Source organism: Muntiacus reevesi, chromosome 4, assembly GCF_963930625.1.
Source record: "Muntiacus reevesi chromosome 4, mMunRee1.1, whole genome shotgun sequence".
NCBI classification, from domain to species: domain Eukaryota; kingdom Metazoa; phylum Chordata; class Mammalia; order Artiodactyla; family Cervidae; genus Muntiacus; species Muntiacus reevesi.
Window position 1 is genome coordinate 76,566,238 of NC_089252.1, and position 5,550 is coordinate 76,571,787.

Consider the following 5,550-nt stretch of genomic DNA (forward strand, 5'->3'; position numbering starts at 1 on the left):
TTTAATGATGGTCTTTTAATAGATGAAACCACTGAGATTCCAAAAGTCCAAGTGACTCATTCAAGACTCCAGCTCCAGTGAGCCCCTGCACGTGGCTCTGAAAATCTCTGAGCGAACTTCTCTCATGCTTATTCTACTCCATCTGTTTCCTAGGAGAGACTAGACAGTGAGTTCTTTCAGGGCAGGGACTGGGTCTTCCTCATCTTTGTGTCCCCATTGCCTAGCAAAGGTCCTATTAAATAAAAGGTGCCGCTGATGCCATTGATACCTAGTGGTTGAAGTAATAAATGATTTTGTTAGTCAAAGAGCAAGATTTAATGTGAGAGTTTGAGGGAGGAAAGAGAAAGAAAGGGCCTTTGCTTCGACTCTTTCAGAGATATTAGACATTCCAGCTCCCCTAATCATTGCTTTAAATATGTTGCCTCATTTAATCTTCACAATAACCCTATGAGACTGTGTTATCGGCTGAACTGTATCCCTCCTCCCTGCCCCCAAATTCAGACTATCGTAAAGCAAAGAGTGGGATTCAAGAAAACCATAGAAAGACAGGTATAACTTTTGTCATAGGCTCTTAAAAGTATTGGGGCTTCCCTTGTGGCTCAACTGGTAAAGAATTAGTCTGTGATGTGGGAGACCTGGGCTCCATCCCTAGGTTGGGAAGATCCCCTAGAAAAGGGAAAGGCTACCCACTCCAGTATTCTGGTCTAGAGAATTCCAGGGATCGTATAGTCCATGGGGTCACAAATAGTTGGACACGACTGAGTGACTTTCACTCACTTCACTTAAAGGTATTAAGAATCTCTTCATCTCTTTGAGGACACACTGGCTTATCCTCTTGGGCTTTGCCATGGAACCATGAACATGACCATATATAGCCTAAAGGTTGCATCCTTACAGCGTATGATCCAAGGGATGAAAAACTGAGACTTGAAACCAGATGATCTGATGTCAGTAACCAAACGATATGGAAATAAAAAGGAAACCCAGGTGGTTGAGAAGAATTGAACCCACTCTACAGAATTATCTATAGGGCACAGTAATTAAGAATGTGGGCGTGACATAAATCCCAGCTGTTTCACTTGCTAGAGGTGTGACTTTGGGGAAGTAATTTAACTTCTCTGCCCTCATCTGTAATACAGGCATACCTCACTGTCCTCATCTGTAAGATAGTACCTATTTGTATGAGTTTGCTAGGGCTGCCATTATAAAATACTACAAGCTGGGTGGCTTAAACAACAGAAATGTATCTTCTCACAGTTCTGGAGGCTAGAAGTCCATGATCAAGGTGTCAGCAAGTTTGGTTTCTTCTGAAGCCCCTCAGAAGATGGCTGCTTTCTTTCTGTGTTCCCATGGTCATCATCTAGTCTGTCCTCAACTCCTCTTTTTATAAGGACAATTGTGAGACTGGATTAGAGCCCACTCATATCATCTCACTTTACCTTAACCGCCTCTTTAAAGGCCCTACTTCCAAATAGCCACCTTCTGAGATACTGGAAGTTAGGACTTGAACATATGAATTTGGGGGCAGGGAGGAGGGATACAATTTAGACGGTAACATGATCTCATAGGGTTATTGTGAAGATTAAATGAGGCAATATATTTAAAGCAAAAATCAGGAGAGCTAGAATATTTTAAGTCCTTAATAACTGTTCATTGTAACTGAATACTTACTTTAGGCATAAGAGTATCTAGCAAGTCACAGATTTTCCTCTGCTAGGATATTGGCTGGAAATGTTCTGGGGGCTTTTCTCCAGGTGGAAATGTCCAGGTGCTCAGGCCAGGTTCATCTTCTCCTTATGGTCTATAGTTCCCAACTTCAGTCCACAACTGTTCTGTTCTGTCACAGATACCCCACTCTTTGGTTGAAGCTGAAGTCCCAGCTCAACAAACTCAGGTGGAGGATAAAAACCTTTCTTGTAAACTGCAACAAATGACCTAGATATCATTCTCAACTATTTGGGTTGGTTTACGGGCCCACCCTTGAGCCAATCATTGTATCTTGAACAATGGAATATTCTCATTATCCAGGTCTGATCATTTGCCTGGCTCTAGAGAGGAGTGTGGGCTTCCCTGCTGGCTCAGATGGTAAAGCGTCTGCTTGCAATGCGGGAGACCCAGGTTCGATCCCTGGGTAGGGAAGATCCCCTGGAGAAGGAAATGGTAACCTACTCCAGTATTCTTGCCTGGAAAATCCCAAGGACAGAGGAGCCTGGTAGGCTACAGTCCATGGGGTCGCAAAGAGTCAGACATGACTGAGCAACTTCACTTTCACTTAAGAGAGGAGTGTGGTGGTGATGGAGGGTGAGTCTCACCAAATCCAGAAACTGAGTGAGGGGAAAGGAGTTTCTTTAAAGACAAAGGCAGTATGGGTGGCAGGCAGCTCTTTCCAGGGTGGGGTCAGTGTTCTGCAGAGCTAGACTAGAGCAACCAGTGAGGAGCTGGGACCCCATCTTAGCAAGAACTCTCAGTTCTTGCCTGGAGAGAGAATAGTAAGTGGGCTTCTGTGATTTTTTTTTTTTTTTTTTGCCTGGAGTGCCTAGCTTGCCTCAGCAGGATAGGAAAAAAAAAAAAAAAAAGGCAATAATTCATGGCAGGGTAAGGAGAAAAGATGTAGCTTCTGGCTCTAGTAACTTATGTTCAGAATAGTGGCCATACCAGGAGCACCCACAGAAGAAGACTTCAAGGTGCCCTATGAGGATAACTTTCCTCCCTGCTCCTCCCAGCACCTCTATCTCCTCATGAAGCTGTATGCTTCAGGATGGCGGCGAGCACATCTAGTTTACCTGCCATTTTCTCCCCAAGGCCCAGCATAGTGCTGTGCTGGCACGCTGCAGCAGCCTATCACATATTTATTGGGTAGGTTACAAAAAGTAATGAATCAGGTTGATCAGTTTAATTGGCAGTAAGGACTCACCTTTTCATACAAGTCAATCCTTCTCCTGGGCTCTGTTCTCCATCTGTCAAGTGGGAGAAGGTATGGAATGAGGCTCTCTCCACAACCCCTTCCAGTTCAATGCTTTGGGATCTTAGGGTTCTCAGGAGACAGTCTGGATGCCTCTTTAAGGAACCAATGGAAGGGGAAACCAAATTGATTGAGCAAACTCTCACAGGTGAAATGACTTCATGTGGGTCTGTGGTCCTCAAATTGTGGAGGACTGCACATAATTTTTTTTTCTTAATTTGGAAACAACACTGCCTATCTATTATTTTGCCAAATTTGGATATTGAAAGGATGCCATTAACTATCAACATCATTTCTTTAAAAAAGAGATTTTTTTTTAATTCCAGGAAAGCAAGAAGTACATTATCTCAGCAAAAAAACAAACAAAAACCAACAAAAACACAAAAACAACCAAAAGACCCACAAAAACCCACTCCTTCTCCCCATAGGAAAAAAGAAAGGTAGCAGTCTCACATGATGGATGATTATTATTATTTTCTTTGTAGATAGTTCTAAATTTCATCAGACTGATCCCTGTGTATGGTCCAGTCCTTGGATCGTACTAACATTATTTTCGCCACCCCTCAATACATGTCAAGTGGGGCTTAATGTGCCCACTTTACAGATGGGGAAACAGGTTCAAAGAGCAAGTGCAAGATCAGGGAGACAGTAAGTAGTAGCCAGAGTTTTCTGGATGCCAACTTAGACCACCTTGGCAGAACCTAAACCAAAAGGTATTTCACAGCAGGGAAGAAATGACCTGTACTGGCCCACCTGGAACGCCCTCTCGTGTTCTCAGGTCTGATCGTGAGTCTGGACTTGGATGCTTTGTCCTTTAACACACTACACGCTCATGATGTATCCACTTCATGTCAGGCACTGGGAAAGTGTAGGAAGACAAACCAATCCAGCCTCCTCTCCTGTTCCCCATACTCACCCTGGGTCCTGCTCTCCGGCCTAACTCCTAATGCACTGGCGGCCAAAGAATCCCCACCGCGGGAATGGCTGTTAACAGTTTTGGGGGGGTGGTCCCTCTCCCAGAGATGTTGGCAGTTTCCTAGGAGCCTCTGGGAACTTTCAGTACCTCCAAGACCCAAAGAACTGGAAGTGTAATGGTGCAACTCGAGGCACTGGGATAGGCTTTACCTGAGTTAACTTGGGAGCCAGGGGTCAGTTCACTCTTATCAACTAACATCCTGCTCGGACCCTCCCTGGTTCCCATGAGCTTTGGGTGGGCCCCGCAACCCCACAGCTCGGGCTGGGAAAATGGGGTCCCCCAAATTAGAAGGCCTTACTGTGGAGGAGGCTTGGGGACCGCCAGGACCGTGCCTACCCCGCTCCCTGACTGGACTGCCAGAACGCGGAGCTCCCCTTTCCTGTTCCGCTCCGCCCCGCACGCCGGCTGCAGGAACGCGCCTCCGTCGGGCCGCGCCGGTGCACGAGAGCTCGCGCCTCGGCGCGGGAGCGCGCCCCGGGGAGAACCCGAGCAAGATGGAGGCCGCGCAGAGGCCGCCGCCTGGGCCCGGCAAGCCGCCTCTGGGAGCGCAGAGCCGCGGCGCCTAGGCCGTGCCAGTCCCGGACCCGCCGCTCCGGACCGGGCCCAGGTTGGTCTCCCCGCACCCCCTCCCCCCGGCCGCAGCCTCCGCGCGCGTCCGGCCTGGGCGCGGGGCAGCCGCCCCCCACCCCCCACCCCCGGCCCTACTGGGGCCCGGCCGCTCCCCCGCGCCCCGGCGACGGCCCCCTGCCCCTTGCCCACTAACTCGCGGCCCAGGCTGCCCGCCGGCCCCGGTCCGTCGTCCCCTTGGCCTGGAAAACCTCTCTCCCTAGCCCTGGCGCGCCAAACCTAGGCTCCTCTCAGCCTCCATCCAGCCCTGTCTTCTGAGGGACCCTCCCAACCCCCCGCCCCATCTTCAGACCCTGCAGTCCCGGTCCCCCGATGTTCCTCTAGCCTCATCCTGGTTCTTCCACTTCGCCCTCCCTGTCCCAGCCCCCATATCACCTTCCCGGTCCCCTCGTACTTGCCCCGTATAACCCCTTCTTATCCTCTCACGGAAGCGCCCACCTCCCTCTCCACAGACCCCTTTTAGACACCCAATGCCAGACCTCCTTTTACCCCTAACACCAACCCCCAGATTCCCTTCCGAGCTCCCTGTAAAACCCCTTAGCCAATTCTTCAGTACCGGACCCCAGCCTGCATTCCATCTCCCCACGTCCCCCTCTTACTCTGCCAATACTGGTCCCCAAGCCCCCTCCCCGACTCCACCATAACCACTTTCTAGCACTCCCTCCAGCTCCCATAGTCTCATTCCAGCCCCCTCATCCCAGCCCCCCAACTTTCACATGGCCTCTTCCTAGGTCCCCGAATCGGAGACCTTTGCCAGCCTCCCCCTACGCCGACAGCTCCCCAGTACCCTCATGACCCCCTCCTAGCTCCTCCACGCCAGCCCCCAGGTCCACTCAGCGCCGCCTCAGGCCCCGCCCTCGCGGGTGCCTCGGCTCAGGGCCGCTTCTCGCGTGCGTCCCCAGCTCCCGCCCGGCAGCCCGGCGGTCGGTCCCGGGCCGGCGGCCCCCGCCAGCCGCCGCCGCCGCCGGCCCCGCCCCCGGGCACC

The 5,550-nt window shown here is 50.9% G+C and overlaps 1 non-coding gene across 1 annotated transcript; it reads left to right on the forward strand.

The window, feature by feature from the left end:
• The first annotated feature begins 2,067 nt into the window (after positions 1–2,067).
• TRNAC-GCA (transfer RNA cysteine (anticodon GCA)) lies at positions 2,068–2,139 on the forward strand. Its single transcript has one exon. It is a non-coding gene; the product is annotated as a tRNA-Cys (tRNA).
• The last annotated feature ends 3,411 nt before the right edge of the window (positions 2,140–5,550 follow it).